The sequence below is a fragment of the Cupressus sempervirens genome, chromosome 3 (assembly GCF_028749045.1).
Source record: "Cupressus sempervirens isolate cs-2001-9-10 chromosome 3, ASM2874904v1, whole genome shotgun sequence".
NCBI lineage: Eukaryota > Viridiplantae > Streptophyta > Pinopsida > Cupressales > Cupressaceae > Cupressus > Cupressus sempervirens.
In genome coordinates this window covers 125,475,479-125,494,850 of record NC_143120.1, presented here as the reverse complement: position 1 = coordinate 125,494,850, position 19,372 = coordinate 125,475,479, and positions in this window count along the sequence as shown.

The following is a 19,372-nucleotide window of genomic DNA, read 5'->3' as shown; positions in this document are numbered from 1 at the left end:
GGTGTCCATGGTATCTTAGACGTCCCCCAAGTATGGTTTATCAATGATGGCAAACTGAAGCATAGACATGATAGGCTCAATGAATTTTAGTGCATATTCCAAATGAGCCAACCAACTCACATCCAATATCATTGCCTTCACCTTTTGGGCCCGTATTGTATTGGATTGCATCCAAATTGCTGATTAGTTGCAAATAACCATTTGTGATGATGCCTCTTTTACCCTCACAAGTTGTCGAAGAATGATTATGTGTGATGTAAAGTGGGTTTGGACCACCTAAGAACATGTTAATAGTAAGTTAATAACACATTTAAAATATATAAACAGCACAATATTTTATTCAATTATGTAAGACATATGAAATGATAAATCAAACTAAATAAATTAAGTTTTAAAACTTATCTTTAATAATTCCAATTTAGAGAAGGATCTAAAAATTGTTTATGAAATATGGTAGTTTGTCACAAACATCTGACTATTGTGACCTTACTCATGTATTTGCTTCACCCATTCTACTTGGGTTTCAATTGCTTGAACACCAAATTGAGGCTGTGGATAGTGCATGGCATGTAAAAGATGTGATTATATTTAGATTCTACAAAAACACCTACAACCCTTCAATCTTTTGTGGTGTCTGAAACTATCTAGACAACTTTGTCATGACCCACTAACTCTATGGAATCAATGAGAATCTTGGCAATGAACTCTACATCTTTTACTTACTCTACACAGTTAACTGCCCCCAAAAATATTGCCCCTTGTGGGGTGCAACAATTACATTGATTAATTGATAGTTATTACAATCTTTTCATCCATCTAAAACTATAGACACACCTATATGAACCCAAGAATCTCTTATTGATTTTAGTTGGGCCTCTACATTTTTCTCTCATTGTGTAATAAGGTGGTACACACCTTTTCATATCCAAGGTCTTGATAACAAGATGGTCCATTATTTATTGCTTGCATCATTTCCCTCTAATAACGTGGTCTCATTAAGTTGAATGAAACACCATTCGTATAGTGGCAACATCCAATTGTTTCATTAGCAATATCGCTTAACTCACTTTGAAATGCCTTAACTAATGAGCCTCTCTTATGGGTGGTGATTTGTAGTTCTACTTCTTCATCCTTCCTAGAATGTATAGACAAGAAGGAGTGTCTAGAGTTTGATTGAGTTGGAAGTGTCATTATTTTTTGTTTCTTGGTATAGGCACCTTATTTCTTTTTTGCAACTAATTTTCAACAGTTTTTGTTGTTTTATGAATGTTGATATTTGTCCAACTAACAACCCTTTCTTATTTGGCCCCTCACACATTGATCCCCTTTACCCCCATGGGCCTAAAAAATCAAGTTTGACTCAGAGGTAGGAGCTTTTATATTGTGCATTTCAAAAATAACTTTTTCAAAAAAATCCCTCACCTTCAATACATTGAGAAATTCGTGGAGTAACTCTATAAAGGACACACTTTATCAATTTTTATTTTTTTAGAGCCTTCTCCACCCAATGAGCTTTAACTACTCATAGTTGCAAACTATAACAAACATTTTTAAAAATTACTTTGAAATTTGTGCAAAAACTTGAAAAAAAAAATTAAAACTTTTCAAAAACTTGAAACAATCTAGTAAAAATGTGTAGAGTGCTTTAAATGCATGCCTTTAACACTCAGTTTTAATTTTTGGAATGTATTTGCCACTCCATAATCTATCTCCTTTAAATACTATCACCTCACTCCAAACCTACAAGATGGTGCCCATCTCTTCCATCATTGGGTGACGGAGTTTATGTTTGTGGTGTTCACCCATTTTTGAGTCGGACAGCAACAACTTTGATAAGACGCGAAAAATGTCAATTAATTGAATTCGTGATCTAGTTGAACGACAGATTGCTCCCAATCTAAGAACTGCTAAATTTTTTATTCGAGATAGGAAACCTATTATATGGAACGTACTTAAACAGACTATCCAAAGACATCCCATATTGTTAAATCGAGCACCCACCTTACACAGATTAGGAATACAAGCATTTGTACCCATTTTAATGGGGGGGAGGAGGGAGAGAGAGAGAGAGAGAGAGACTTTGGCCCCACATTTTCTTACTTTGGTATATGGATCCTAACAGTTCACGTGGGTTCACACAAGATTCCCCTAGGTTTGCACATGGTCCCTTGGATCCGTTCATAGATCTAGTTGGACAGATGGAGTCAAACACAAACCTTGATTGAATCCATCATAGATCAATTTGTGAATCTGATTCCAAGTCATGCCTGAACTCGGATTGAGAGTCTAAGGTACAAATCTTGTAATGTAGCAAAATAGTGTTACCTTGAAACACATTTCCACCTAAATGCCCAAGTACCATAAATAAAAATTGTTATGGGGTCTTGGGGAAGGTCGAAAATGTTTTCAAGTCATCCTTGGTCATTCAAACAAAATTTAAAAATCATCTTAAAAACTCAAAACAACCAGACATGTTTGTAGTCGTCTCAGGGATTATCGGTTGTTTCCAGCAATAGTAGGCAAAAAATGATATGGTTATAAAATATTTGTGATTTTTGTAATCATGTGTTGGCCTCAATGCAACCCTAAAATGTTTGAATATTATTAAGTATGCATTCATGTTGTTATTTGCCTTGACTAAACTAAGCTTAAGGCATTCTATCTTTGTGAAATATACAGATCCATTCAAACAATACATAATATTATCTACCCTTGGCAAGGAAAGATTGTATTTGATATTGGTCTTATTGATAGCTCAAGAATCCATGCACATCCTCTATTCTCTTTTTTATAACTATTGGTAAAATACATGGATTCAAACTCACTCAAGTCAACCTCTTCTGCAACAACACTTGCACTTGTATGTTCAACTTGTGATAACCCCACTAAAATAATATTTAATAATTATTAAGATATAAAAACTAGGTAATATATATAATAATTATGAATAACTAATAATACTTTTATAAGTAAAGATAAATAAATAAATGAATAAATACTATTGTACAATAAATAATGATTAAAGTTATAAATAAATGAAATAATATAACTAAATAATGTTTGTATTTAATAGATGTTATTGAAATATTTATTCTACCTCATAAACTTAATATTGTTAAATAAACTAAATACTATAATCTAATAATATAAAATCTTAAAATTTAATAATATCATTTCTTAATATTAATAATATATCATTTAAGTCAGGAGTTATTATATTTGATTTAATATGAAATAGTTGAAATGATATTAATATTATACAAATTAATTAATATTATTATATTAATAAATAATAACCCATATTAATATTACTAATTAATTGAAAATACATGTCTCTTCTTATTATATCATATATAAGAGAAGTATTAAACTCAGGAAGAAGGGCATAAATAAAATTTTAGAAAGCTAGAATATAAATTAAAGGAAAAAATGTGAAATGACCAAAATGGGGTCATTACAATTGGTATCAGACCAAGTTTTTCTTGCCATCCTGTAAAAAATAACTTAATCAATGATCTTCCTCGAACATGTTGCAAGAAAAAACAAAAAGAAATGTTCTAGCACAAGGAAAATGTCGAGAAAAGATTTCAGAAAAAAGAAAAAGGAAAAGAAATAAATAGCAAGACATTAGTGAGGCATCCCAAAAAATATACATTACATCATCGGTCCAGATAGATATATATGTAGATAAAAGAAATCTCACTGCTCTACATGACACATCAGAAATAACAAGGGAGAAAAATAGTAGCAAAGCACGTCAACTCTATCAATAATGCCTCAGACTTGAGTGACAAAATATTCTAAGAATAATAAGGGGGAATTCGAAAAGGAAAATAATGGATAAGACAATTAGCTCTACTAATAACGATCAACTCAGCCATGAGGAACTAAAGGAAGAATAAGAAGAATTAATATAATACAATAACTCTAATGTATGCACAATAGAACCATTAATTGTTTACCCTAGAAGCAGGGCAAAGCAAATGAAATTTATATTCTTTAATCCCAGCAAACATTACATAAGGCCAATCTGTTAGTTTTGTTAGCTTGGACAGCTGTTTGTCCATATGCTATTATTTAGTATCTGATTGTTTTTGCTAACAAATTGGTTAGAGCAAGGACAATTATTTATTAAATAATTGACTTCTTTTAGAAGCAACTAAAAACCAATTTTGTAAGGGTTGGTAAGTTGTTTTATATCTCCACCGTCGATTGTAAATCAATCTCGGCCGTTGGTTTACCAACGAGAGTAGTATAAAAGGGGGTCTAGGGGGCATTTGGAGAACAAGAAGTTTGGAGAAACGTTTGCAGTGTTAGCAAACAGTCTTGCAGTGTTAGCAAGGGCGCAGTGTAAGCGCGGGAATAGCAGTGGGGAATATCAGCGGGATAAATTAGGAGGTTGTCGGAGTTCTGCTAGTGAGAGGCAAGGAATTTTGTATCTTTTGATTTGCTAAAGTTTAATATAATTTCTCATCTGTAGAACTGGTTTTCCCTTAGGGGTTTTTTCTAGGGACAATTTGTCCGAAAATATTGTGTTCATTGTGTTGCGCATTTCTTTCTGTATTTTATAAGTGAAGTTGCAGTTGTGTTATTTTTTGATATTAGGTGAGAATTTGTTTTCAGCAGTTTAATAATCGTTTATGATAGGAGATTAATAATCAGTGACTGCAATAGTTAAATTTTTCACATGGTATCAGAGCATTGTTAAGGGTAGAAGAGTTTTGCCCTAGGAAAGAAATTTTGATCTCTTTAGATTTATTATTGCTTTAAACCCTTGAGATGGCTTCAGTTGGTTTGAGAGATCAGGATAGATTGGATGGTGCCTCAAATTTTGGTGTCTGGAAAGCCGGAATTTCTTTATTGTTGGAAGAGAATGGTATCAAGGATTATGCTACCAGTGTTGTACCTGTACCAACGGATGCAACATAGCTTGCAGCATATAGGAAGGACGATGCCAAAGCGAGGAGGATTATCCTTGATGGTGTCAAGGATCATATTGTTCCACATATCGCAGAGCTAGATACAGCGAAGAAGATGTGGGACACCATTCTGAATCTATACCAGAATGCTACCACCAACAGGAAGTTGATTCTCAGAGAGAAGCTAAAGAATACCCTGAATCAGGGAGAAGACGTCACAAGTTACCTCACCAGGCTCAGACTCATCAAGGATGAGTTAGTAGCTGTTGGAGATAGCCGTAGTGATGACGAGCTAGTGAGAATAGCCCTAAATGGGTTTACTAAACAATGGAGTGTCTTTGTTCAAGTTGCCAGTGGACGAGATACTTTACCGAGTTGGGATCGACTATGGACTGATTTCACTCAGGAGGAGTTTAGACTAAGTCTTGTCAATGGGGCCAACAAGAGTCAAAAAAATGAGGTGGAACAAGAGAATGTTGCCCTAGCAGGTAAAGGGAAAGCAAAGAAGGGATCTAGCAAAGGATCAAATTCATAAAGCGAAAAGAAGAAGAAGGACCTTTCTAAGGTCAAGTGCTTTGGATGTCACGAGTTTGGCCACTATGTCAGTGATTGCCCAGAGAGGAAGAAGGGTAAGAAGCAGGTGGCAGCTTCAGCAAGTGCAGAAGAACTCTCCAATAGAATGCAAGATGAGTTTGCACTCATAGCTTGTATGGTTAGCTCAACCTCACAGTGTGTTTGGTATATAGATAGTGGGGCGTCATTTCATATGACAGGAGTTAGAGAGTACTTTTCCAGTTACAAGGAGGAGGACACCAACATCCAGATTTCTATGGGAAACTTGTCCAAACTCAACCCTGTTGGGAAAGGGACTATTCAGTTTCAAAGGGAGAATGGAAAAATAATTCCACTCCATGATGTGTTATATGTGACAGGCTTAGGTATGAATTTGATTTATGTATCTGTTCTTCGGGATAGGGGGTATAATGTACTCTTTAGAGGGACAAATGTGTTGATTAAACACAAGGATTGGAAATCACCCATAACTATTGGAGTTAGGAGTGGTCGCCTTTATAGATTGCAGTTTGATACTCCTAAGGCACTTATGAGCAACAGTAATCCTAGAGATCTTGGAGAGCTATGGCATAGGAGGATGGGCCATATTCATCATGGAGCGCTTAGATTGCTTCGTGAGACAGTGACAGGTGTTCCAGAGTTGAGCAAAGAGCATGACGATGTATGTAAGGGATGTGTGTTGGGGAAGTTTGCGAAAGCATCTTTTCCAAGGAGTGACACCAGATCTAAGGGTTTTCTTGATCTAGTACATTCAGATGTTTATGGACCAATGCTGACGAAATCTCTCAAAGGATATGAGTACTATGTTATTTTTATTGATGATTTCTCTAGACAGACGTGGATATACTTCTTGAAGAAACCGATTCCAAGAGTTCAAGGCTCTTGTGGAGAACTCGACAGGAAAGAAGATAAAGGTTCTTCGGTCAGACAATGGAGGCGAGTACAAAGGAAATGTCTTCTAGGAGTTTTGTACCAGAGAAGGAATCAAGAGAGAATGGATTGTTCCTTACAATCCACAGCAGAATGGAGTTGCTGAGAGGAAGAACCGTTCTATATCGGAGGCAGCAAGAGCTATGCTACATGACCAGGACATGCCCCGTTACTTATGGGCAGAGGCGTGTAATACAGCAGTCTACATCCAGAATAGAGTTCCACACAAGGTGATAGGGAAGATGACACTAGAGGAGGCTTTCACAAGGAAGAAGCCAGATGTTAGTCACTTCAGGATATTCGAGAGTTTGGCATATTGTCATATTCCTGGAGATACATGTACAAAGTTAGATCAAACTGCAGAGAGGGGGTACTTTGTTGGGTACAGTGAGACCTCAAAGGCATACAGGATTTTCATTCCGAGGACTAAAAGAATTATTGTCAGACGGGATGTCAAGTTCATGGAGGACAAGGCATTCAGGAGATCCAGAGATTTGCCAGCAGATGATCAGAGTGAGTAGCCAACAGAAGCTCCAAGACCAAGTCAAGAGCAACAAAGCTCAAGTACAGTTACCAGTATGAGTGTAGACTCAATTAGTGAAGATTCACAGAGTATGGAGCAACAGGTGCAACAGGAAATGCATCTAGAAGACTTAGAGGTTGACATTTCATCCTCTACAGTTGGCAGCGGGAACCATGTGGTTCCAGATACACAAAGGGATACTCAGGAGTTTGTGGGAGCTCCTAGGAAGAGTACTAAACAGCGAAGGCAACCAGCCAAGTTCAATGACTATGTGGCATTAGTTGGTCAGTTGGTAGATAGTGAGCCTTCTAGCTATCAGGAAGCTACAGAACATCAGGTATGGCGAGATGCTATGGTCGAGGAATATTCTTCAATAATGCAGAATGATGTGTGGGAGGTAGTACCTAGACCAACAGATAGGGTTGTAGTTCGATCACCCTAGATCTATAAGATAAAGCACGATGCAGATGGTAGCATCGAGAAAAACAAGGCGAGGTTCGTGGCAAAGGGGTTCTCTCAAAAGGAGGGAATAGATTATGAGGAGACATTTGCTCTAGTTGCCAGGTATACTTCTATACGAGCTGTAATCTCACTTGCAGCACAGATGGGATGGCAAATCCATCAAATGGATGTCAAGAGAGCATTCCTTAATGGTGAGTTGAAGGAGGAGGTATACATAGAACAACCAGAAGGCTTTGTAGCACACAGTAAAGAGACCCACGTGTACAGATTGAAGAAAGCATTGTATGGACTCAAGCAGGGTCCTAGAGCGTGGTATGAGCACATTGATACATACTTGCAGAAAATGGGCTTTGTGAAGAGTGAAGCAGATGCTAACCTCTACTACTTGATGGTTGGGGGTGAGATTCTCATTCTTGTTCTTTATGTGGACGACCTATTTCTTACAGGTTCACTAGGGCTCATAGTGGATTGCAAGAGGAACCTTGCAGAAGAGTTCGAGATGAAGGATTTAGGACTTATGCACTACTTTCTAGGCATGGAAGTGTGGCAGACAGATGGGGAGATTTTCCTTGGTCAAGGGAAATATTGCATTGAAATCTTGAAGAAATTTGGGATGGAGGATTGCAAAGCCATGTCTACACCCATGATCACGAATTGGAGGAAGGTAGATACATCTAAGGAGAAGGATGTAGATCCCACTTTATATAGACAGTTGATTGGTTCGCTTATGTATTTGGTCAATACTAGGCCAGATATAGCATTTGCAGTAAACTCTCTTAGTCAGTTCATGGTTGAACCAAAGAGAATGCATTGGATAGGGGCTAAGCATGTGCTACGTTACTTGCGTGGTACAGTCGAGTATGGGATCAGATATATTCGAGGTGAAGGTATCAGGTTGATAGGCTATACTGATGCAAATTGGGCAGGAAGTACAACAGACAAAAGGAGCACTTCAGGGTGTTGTTTCAGCTTAGGATCAGGAGTTGTATCTTGGTTCAGCAGGAAGCAGAAGTCTGTGGCTCTAAGTTCAATAGAAGCAAAATACATAGCAGCTAGCATGGCAACATGTGAAGCTATATGGCTTCGGAAGTTGTTAGTAGCCTTGTTTGGTCAGAAGGTGGAGACTACTGTGATACATTGTTATAATCAGAGTTGCATTAAGTTGTCTGAGAATCCAGTGTTTCATGATAGGTCTAAACATATAGATATCAGATATCACTTCATCAGAGATTTTGTACAAAGCGGAGTTGTTCAGCTACAATACATACCTACAGAGGAGCAGGTAGCAGACATTCTGACTAAGGCATTGGGGAAGGCAAAATTTATCTTCTTCAGAGATAAGTTAGGTGTCCTGCAAAACAGCTTCCTCGCTAAGAGGGAGTTTTAGTTTTGTTAGCTTGGACAACTATTTGTCCATATGCTATTATTTAGTATCTAATTGTTTTTGCTAACAAATTGGTTAGAGCAAGGACAATTATTTATTAAATAATTGACTTCTTTTAGAAGCAACTAGAAACCAATTTTGTTAGGGTTGGTAAGTTGTTTTATATCTCCACCGTCGATTGTAAATCAATCTCAGCCGTTGGTTTACCAACGAGAGTAGTATAAAAGGGGGTCTAGGGGGCATTTGGAGAACAAGAAGTTTGGATAAATGTTTGCAGTGTTAGCAAACAGTCTTGCAGTGTTAGCAAGGGCGCAGTGTTAGCGCGGGAATAGCAGTGGGGAATATCAGCGGAATAAATTAGGAGGTTGTTGGAGTTCTGCCAGTGAGAGGCAAGGAAATTTGTATCTCTTGATTTGCTAAAGTTTAATATAATTTCTCATCTGTAGAACTGGTTTTCCCTTAGGAGTTTTTTCCAGGGACAATTTGTCCAAAAATATTGTGTTCATTGTGTTGCGCATTTCTTTCCGTATTTTATAAGTGAAGTTGCAATTGTGTTATTTTTCGATATTAGCTTTGTTTTCAGCCGTTTAATAATCGTTTATGATAGGAGATTAATAATCAGTGACTGCAATGGTTAAATTTTTCACACAGTCAAAGCAAAAGGAATCCATTGGTAAAGAATAATGTAAAATGTTTCAAATGTGGGAAAACTGGACACTATGCTAAAAAATGCAGATATAGTGGGAGTTCTTCATCTGAATAGATCACAAAGGGGTCATCACAAAGAAGCTCCAGGGACAAATTGTAGTGAGGAATTATATATTCCTTCTAATGTAAAAATTGAACCATCCATTTGTGCTTTTGATTTTGATGTCATTGCACTTTGAATCAGCAATTTTGGGCCAGTGAATTGTGCCTAAGAGAGTGGCTTAATCCAGAGTTACTATTAGTATTTGTTTCAAATGGTGATCGAACCACAATGAAGAATCCAGCATTTTTGACAGAGATTTCATACAGGGCATGAGTAGTATTTTAGTGCAGAAATGATGTTGCTATTCGTGGGCAGTAAATAAAGATACAATATTCAATTAGAGTTTTAGTGATAGATAAATCAATACAATATATATGATAAATCGATACAAACATGAGTAGAAAAATAGGGTTTAACTTGTAAGCCATAAAGCATTTGGTCAAACTATAACTGAATATGGCATCAATACAGATACAAACAGGTTTTATCTAAAAGTGACATAAATTATGGTAATTTTAGTCATGGTCGTCATTGTCTATGAGTTGCCAAATAAGCATAGTACAATGGGAAGAGCTTGAAATTTTTTTTAAAAAATGGAACAAGTAACGAAAAAATAAAAAATTGGAAAAAACTAGAAGACACGTTCAACAGAGATTAACGATATATAGTCATTGATTGATATAATAGCTTACATACTGGCATAGAGGCAAGAGTTTCCATACAAAGGTGAGGGTTTCCAAAACATTCTTGATGCCATTTCATCTGATGCCACACATCGTCTGAAGATGATGACTCAGCTGTTGAGTCACAATACCAAGTCACTATAATATTAGATAGAATCGTACAAGCCAAAACAAACATAATCTTTTATTGTGATGGTGTTCTAGATCCTTCAATGGCACAATAGTCATGAGTCAAGAAGTTTGTTCGAACCAAACAATGAAAATATGAAATCATATACGAGCAGCGAGCTGATGATTATATTCGAGCCATCTGAAGAAACAACTTGCAGATGTAAAAAATTAAGGTTGCCAACGATAATTAAAGGAGGAGGAAATATAATCACTAGAAATGGACTTATGTTGTTGAACAAATTTAGAATGCAAGGCTCCTATCCATCTTAATCCTCGGCACCCGGTCTCTATTCAAAGGCATTTTTTATTTGGTTTATTTTTAATTTGGAGAAGTGAATGTATGGCAGGTGAAATATGCAAACACCTACCGATGTTTCTATCAAACACACGGCTTCTTGTTCTGATGTGGAAGAATTTGACGTGGGAGGTCACATATGTGACACGTTAGGGAGAGAAAAAAATGGGTGCAACAGGTGGCAAGTGGATATTTAATGAGGCGTGAGCTGGTGGTAGGAGTTGTTGCCTAAGCAGTCGCTTTCATGCCTAGCAGAATTGTGGGTGTCACAAAGGAAAATTGCGGGCATAACAAAACCATTGGAAGAGCTATCAAACCACTCCAATCATTACCGTCAGAGGGTGTGGAAGCCCTGGAAATCTGTGCATATAAGCATAGTGGCAATGACTATGGTGGAGTACTTTTTGGATATCATTATCCGATATCCGATCTATGTGCGTTGGATTGAAGGAATGACTTGAGCAGATTGAAATAAAGGAAATTATATACTCAAACCACTTCATATTTAAGATGAGTGATATGAAGAGTTCATAATAGACTTCTTATACGTTACTTCCAATACTTTATGATAGTCTTGTGATGGGGTTATATAATTCTTTATCGAAGACCTTATAGCAGATTTATAGAAGTTTATATTGAAGAGCTCTAGAAGATGTTTATGAATGATAAATGAAAGAGCAGTAAATGATTACAATGTTTTCTAGGGTTGATAAAGAGTTGAATAAGAGATAAGAGTCGCGAGACTTGGTAAATAATGATGAAACTCATTCAACTTACAAGGGAAGATAGATAGATAAAATTTTAACATCCACGAGGCCAAAAATAGCCTATGGGACAGCAAGACAACTCAAGCAGACTTAAGTAGCGTTGTTCGCCTCTTGTGTAGACTAATGATGAGCCCCCCCAATTGCTCAATGTACTCTTCGTTGAACAGGTTATGCCAAGAACTGTCACACATAGTATCCGCAAACTTATCCCTGCTATCCTTGTAGGCCTCACATTCTAGAATAAAGTGCTGTTCAGTTTCCACTTTCCCAGAATTGCAAAATCTGCAAATTCTCTCTTCCCAAGCCTCCTTTGGCCTCTTCCAACGCCCGGTCTCACAACGAAGTTGGTGAGAGTTGGTTCTCAGCTGAGCAATAAGAATTTTAGCTCTCCAAGAAATGTTGGCTCCTATGTACACTTTTTCGAGTTGATCACAAGTGGGGTTGAACTCATTTATATAATATAGTTTCTTCCTCCCAATCTCGCTTCCCCAATTTCTCTTGTAGAATTTCTCCATAACAAAGACCTTTATTTCTTTATTATTTGTGGGGCACATATTGAAATGAATATTCCATTTACTCATCCACTTGATGTTTTGTTGCATCCATGTCCTTTTTCGCTTACATAGTGTGTCCCTAAACACAACTTTCGGCCATCTATCCTCTTCCATTTTTTTGATTCTTTTTAGATAGCTTAAAAGGCGAACCATAGCAAGTGCCTCGATAGGCGCAGCCCCCATTTCACTTAGCATGATGTCATATGGAACAGTGCTTTTAATTTTAAACTTGCTTGTAATCAAGCGCTTTTGGATTCCTTCGATTTGTTTCCATTGTGCTATAGTAGTGTTGTTGGCCCATAATTCACACCCATAAAGAACAACTGGCAGCACAAGAAGACCAAACAAGGTTTGAATAGTTTTCCAATCCCACAACTCCACTTCACGGCACCTATTCTGAAGAGCGTAGAAAGCTCCATCCACCTAATGTCCTTTTATACCTGCAGCTAGACCAGCTTAGTTTTTTGTTGAAATCGATGCCAAGGTATTTATATTCCGCAACTTCTTCGAAAACACTTCCATTGTAATAAAATTCATGTTGATGCTGTTTTTTATTATTAGAGAAAATCATAACCTTGGTTTTGCTGATATTGACTTGCATCCCCACCATTCTACAAAAGCGCTCAAGAGAAGATAGATGGTCTTACAAACCACAAGCAGATTTGGCAATTAAAATGAGGTCGTCCGCATATAGAAGTAGCTTTATAACAAATTCCCCTAGCTGAATGCCTTCACGCTCTTGCGTGTTTAACCACTCTTCCAATTTGTCAATATATAAACCAAATAAAGTAGGGGATAAAGGGCAGCCCTGTTTGACCCCGATATCGCTCCTAAAACATTCTGAAATGCCATCTGAAGTTCTAATTTTGACTTTCACCTCTTCGTACATCCTATGAGCAGCAGCTCTGAGATGCCTAGGAATCCCCAATTCTTCCATCCTCAACCAAAGCTTGTCTCTCGGAACAGTATCAAAAGCCTTTTTGAAGTCAACAAAGCAACAAAAAACCTCTTCCTTTTTCTCCCACTCTTTTTCAATAATGTGTCTCAAAGTGACACAATGATCCACTGTCGAGTGCTTTGGCCTAAAACCAGCTTGCCCTTTAGCACGTTTATGATTTTCTTCTGCCCATTTGCTAATCCTAGTTTCTATCATACTGCCAAAAAGTTTAGCAAAGAGGGGATTGATCATTATAGTCTTGTAGTTGGAGGGATTGTTAACATCACCACTCTTAAAAAGTGGTATTGCAAGGCTGATTGTCCAATCTTTCGGAAACCCTTCCTGGCAAATTTTGTTGAAGATTTCAGTGATGTGCGGTGCAAGAGTTTTCATACCCCACTTCAAATATTCAGCTTGAAGCGCAACAAGGTCTTTTGCTTTGCCTCCACCCAACTTCTTAATCCCTGTCTCTATCTCTTGCACAGTAAAAATATTTGTGGTATCATTGACCAAAGGTGGCTGTCCCACTCCACCCTCTTGTTCATAAAGTTTCTTAGCATAATCAAACCATTGGGTGGCAGTAATATTATTTTCAGTTTGCTTCCTCCTTGGTTGGAGTTCTTTCCAAAAACGTTTGGGGTTATTTCTGCCCAAGAAAATTAGCTCCTCTCTCCTTGTGGACATAAAATCGATTTTTTTCTTCTTTAGGATCTGTTTGTAGGTCTTAATGTCAAGGTTAGTTTTATTTGACTCCCTTAGATTTCTCCTAGCCCTCTTGCATTCCTTATCAAACCATGCATTGGCTGGAAAACAATTAGTCTCAGATTTTCTAGTTTTTGCTCTCTTGCATTTTGAAAGAGCCTTGTGAATCAGATTTGATAAATCATGACTATTAACACCATGCTTATACATAGGGTGTCCCATACAAAGTTCTTCAAGAGTAGCCCTGAAAGTGTTACTATTTTCTGAAGTTAACAAAATTCTGCCCTGAGAAGGTGGGTGTTGAGGGCCTTGGATTTTTGCCCCAATCCGTCTATCCTTTGCCCAATTCAAATTTACGTACAGTGGTCTATGATCTGATTTGAGATCCCAAATGTGCTCTCCAATTTCAACTTCTTCAATATTGTTATACAAATGCTGCGAACAAATTACATAATCTACCACACTTGCCCCGTTGTATGTGTTGCAAGTGAAATTGCCCGACTTAGCCCATCTAGCCAAACCATTACAGATTATTAGATCAAATGTGCCACACAAAGTGATCAATTCTTCCCCAAAATGATTGCAGCCTTTAGCATCTTCGGATATTCTATCCCATGGATGATTTCTCTCTTTTGTGAGCCAAATAGGGTTATCATTTACTTCGGAGCTGAAAATACTTGCTTGCCAATTTGCTGTCCTAGCATTGAAATCTCCAACGAGAAGGACATCCCCACGTTGTGAAAAAACAGCAACATCTTTCTTTAACGTAGCATAAGGGTCATTATGATCTAAACCACACTTTTTATAAATTTTAGATACTTGTGGAGCAAAGTAACAAGCTGCAATCCTGAGAAGAGTGTTATTTTCCACGATTTTGAGCCATATAAATTGTTTATTAGAATCAGTCTTTTCCAGCTGAATGACATGACTTTCTTTTTCTTTTACTAGAACCATTATACCTCCATAACCTTTACCATTTCCCGCTGCCTCATTCCACACTGCCATCTTCCAGTAGCCTTCAAACAATGGGGTCTTACATCCCTCATGCTCATGTGTCTCTATGAGACAAATAATGTCTTTGCCTTCCGCAATAGGCCCTAACCAGGCCCACGTCTCCACGGATAACCTCTGCAATTCCAACAAACTAAACTTAAGGACGCCTGGGTTAAGCTTGATTGCTATTTATTTTGATGCGAAAGACTCAAAGTTGAGTTATTATCGCTAGGTGTGATTATAGATCTTGTCGTATCGCTGCCTGTTAAGGTGTTTGTTGTTGCACCTTTGTTGCCTTCTTGCTGCCCTTCATTGTAGCGGTGGCCAAAATGAGCAATAACTGTTTTTCCCTTGAACATCCAAGCTCTTTTGCCTTCATTTCTAGCTGTTCTAATTTTTTCCATTTCCATCCTTCTTTCTACTTGCTGTCTCATAGTTAAATCCTCCTCTAAAACGAAGCGAGAACCCCACAAGAGCTGTTTAGTGAGATTGAGAGCTGTTTTATGTCCATGATTTAGTGAGATAAGTATATATATAATGATTTTTTTCCATATTTTAGTAAATATGATATGTTATGTGTTAGTAATATATTTGAAACAAATATATTAATTTCATTTAGTTAGAATCATATTTTTATTTTGGATGTACAATAATTTATGGATAATGTTATTAATGATTAGAACAACAAAGTTGGTATATTATACATCATGATTATATACAATTATATATTTATGAGTATAATATATTTTGTGACATGTTTTGTCTAAATTGAAAGACAAAAGTATAAGTAAATTGGATAAAAATTCCTTTTGGCTCTCAAATTGAGACATTATTTAAAAATTTTGTGTTTAAATTCATGATGGATAGGGAGTGTGCATTGGGTGAGGAGTAAATCGGTCACGTTGGGGAACAAGAATCCCAATATAGATTAAAACTCTGAGGGAGCCCCAAGCTGAGCGTGTCCAAACTTAGAGCCATAGTAAATCTTCCATCCAGGTCAAAATTAAGCATGTTCCGAGTGGGTAGGGAGTGTGCACAGGGGGAGGAGAAAATCGGTCGCATCAAGGCACGAGAATCCCAATATGGATTAAAATTTTGAGGGAGCCCCAAGCTGAGCATGTCCAAACTCAGAGCCACAGTAAATCTTCCATCCACTATGGAATGGTACATCCTATTATAGTACTAGCTATAGAAAATATACATTTCCAATCTAACTTTTGATTTTGAGACAGGGGAAAGGAGCACGACATCAACAATCAAGGTGTTAAAACATTTCCTTACCTTTTCTTATTTCAATTTGCAAGCAAGGTTCTAACATGTTTACTATGTGTCTACATCTTGTCTTCATGCATCAGTGTGTTTGCTTCATGTCTTCTTCATGTCTTCCTACATTTATGTGTCTACATTGTGTTTGCATCGTGTCTTCATGCATTAATGTGTCTACTTTGTATCTTTATTTATACGTTCTTGTGCATGCTATTATATACTAACATGTTTACTTTGCAATTGTCTAACACATATGTAAGAAGGAGAATGAATCCAGATTATAAGTTAATGATGATCAAACCAATTGCTTGAAGACAAGCAAATTCAAGAGAGGAGGACTGTGATAACCCCATCAAAATAATATTTAATAATTATTAAGATAGAAAAAATAGGTAATATATATAACAATTATAAATAACTAATAATACTTTTATAAGTAAAGATAGATAAATAAATGAATAAATACTATTGTACAATAAATAATGATTAAAGTTATAAATAAATGAAATAATATAACTAAATAATGTTTGTATTTAATAGATGTTATTGAAATATTTAATCTACCTCATAAAGTTAATATTGTTAAATAAACTAAAGACTATAATCTAATAATATAAAATCTTAAAATTCAATAATATCATTTCTTAATATTAATAATATATTATTTAAGTTAGGAGTTATTATATTCTATTTAATATGAAATAGTTGAAGTGATATTAATAATATACAAATAAATTAATATTATTATATTAATAAATAATAACTTATATTAATGTTAATAATTAATTGAAAAGACGTGTCTCTTCTTATTATATCATATATAAGAGAAGTATTAAACTCGGGAAGAAGGGCAGAAATCAAATTTTAGAAAGCTAGAATGTAAATTAAAGGAAAAATGGGAAATGACCAAAAAGGGGTCACTACACAACTCTTCACATTTTGCTAGTGGTATTCTATGTGCTTCCTTATTTGGTAAACTAGCTCCTGGATTCAAGTCCATCTGATGAGTATTCTTTTTCACAGGTGGCAACCCATCAAGCACATTATTGGATACAATATCTTAAAACTCATCAAACAAATATGTAACTTATGTAGGTACACTTTCCTCTTTAATAGCTTTTGGAATTAAAGAAAATCTATTTTCTCATGCCTCATACCTTCTAAGAACTTCCATCCACTAGTTTTGCATTAATACATTTTTTTTTTTTTATAATTCCTTCATTGGCTTCAACTTATGTCACACTCCATCCTTTGTCAAAAAATATGTATTTGCATAACCATCACGTATTGCATGATGATCAAACTATCAAGAACCCTATAAATAAATGACAAATATTTATAAGCATAATATTACACAATACCTCATATTGATAGTCCATATCTTGAACTTCCTAGACATTGTTTATTGACCAAAGACTTATGATCCTTCTGCAACCAAGCAACCCGATAGGGATTCGAATGCTTCTTTCTTTCCAACTTTAACTTATCAACCATTTCCTTGGAAACAAGATCATCTATACCACCACTATCAATAATAACATTGCATAATTTACCATACACTTACATGTGTGGAAAAAAAAATTCTTGTGCTCAAGTTCATTCTCATCACTCAAAAAGGTGCTTCTAGTAACCAAGACTTCTCCTCTTTCAACATCTTTGGAATGTGATGACTTGTCATTCTCATCTACATACATAACACATGCATTTCCCATAAGTCTTCTATTATTTTTCTCTTTATGTAGAGGACACTCATAAGCTCTATATCTTTCCCCCACAATGGAAACATGTTCTATGAAAACCCCTATACCTGTTCCTTGCCCTCTTCCTCTTTCTCTTTGATCCCTAGTTTTTTTATCATGTGGATGATTGAAAAATTTTCCCCTCTGATTCTAGCTTCTACTTGCCTCGTCATTCTTTTTATTATCTTTATTTCAGCCTTAATAATATCATTTGTTGGATATTCCACCGTGACCTCTTTCACCTTCCTTGCTTTCAAACTTCTTGTTCATCTTTTCTTCTACCCTTAAGGAAAACTAGTATGCCTCTTTAATGCTAGTTATTCTAACCAGACTAAACTCCTCCTGAATACTTAGCCTTAGCATGTTAAGGTAGCAAGCAACTTTATCCTTGTCTGCTTCTACATGACCTATTTTGATAAGGACTGAATATAACTCTTATGTATACTCTTGAATAGATCTTCTCGCTTAATTCAACCCTTGCATTTTCTTCAGTGGATCAATCTCATAATCAACAAGTATGAATTGTCTTTTCAATCTCACCACCATCCAATCTCATCGTGTGATTTTATCATTTACCCTTATATTTTACTCCAATTGAATCTTCTTCCACCAAATTTTTGCACAACCCTTCAATTTGGCCTTTGCAAATTTGACCCTCTTAGGATCTTTTATATCTTCATACTCAAAATAGTTTTCCATATCATTGATCTAGTCAATTAGTTCCTCGGGTTTAAGATTTACCATAAATGTGGGGGCTTCAACCTTAGGTTGCTTTCCAATCTTGGAAATGGCCTTCAAAAGCTTGTCCTCATGAGAATTTTCTTCTAGTGCTTCTTGTTCTATAAGTCATTCTTCTTCAAATTTCTCCTCACTTTCATCTCTTTTCACAATATTCATTCCTTTATGCATCTCTTCTTGCAATGCTTGTACTTGTCTTTAGAGGGCTCTAAAACCCTCTTTTGTCACATCTCTGGCTCTTCTACCATGGTTCCTTCATGGAGGCATTGTTAATGCTTACCACTTAAGCCCACAACCACAATCCTAGTGTAAACTATCTTACATTTGGTGAGATGTCCACACACTAAGGAACTTCTACTTTGATACCACTTGATAAAAGGTACTCTACTTATTAACACACACAACAAAATAGAGAAATAACAACAATTTGCAAGATCGAGAAATTGGTTATCTTTAATAAAATAAAATTACAATATTCAAAGATATGACTGCTAAGCCACATGGGCATTTTCCTTATAATATTATGCAATTCAAAGCCACTTATTATGTTCTTAGAACTGTCCTAGACAACCCAACGAGTCTTTATTGTATAGGAAATTTTTGACAACCAAGAAGGTTCTAGGAAATTTAACCCTAAGCTTTGAGGTCGACCAACCCTAAGATATTATTGTTTATATTTTATTACATTAGAGTAGGTCCTAAACAACTCGAAATAAAATTTGAAGGAATTTCATTTTCATCCATTTCAGGAAGTGTAACTTTGAGAGACCATAACTCATCCCTAGTTGCTTTGATTGACTATTATGACCCTATTTTAGAAATCTAGTTAGCTAAGATTTGATCCCTTTTTGGAGCCTTTAAAGTCTTCAAAATTGAGTTCAAAGTTTTTGTACCCTATTGCCCATACCAAAAGCATTTATTATCTTCAAACCTAGACTTGATCTTGCAATGAAACTTTACTGGAAGGATGATATATCCAAAGTGA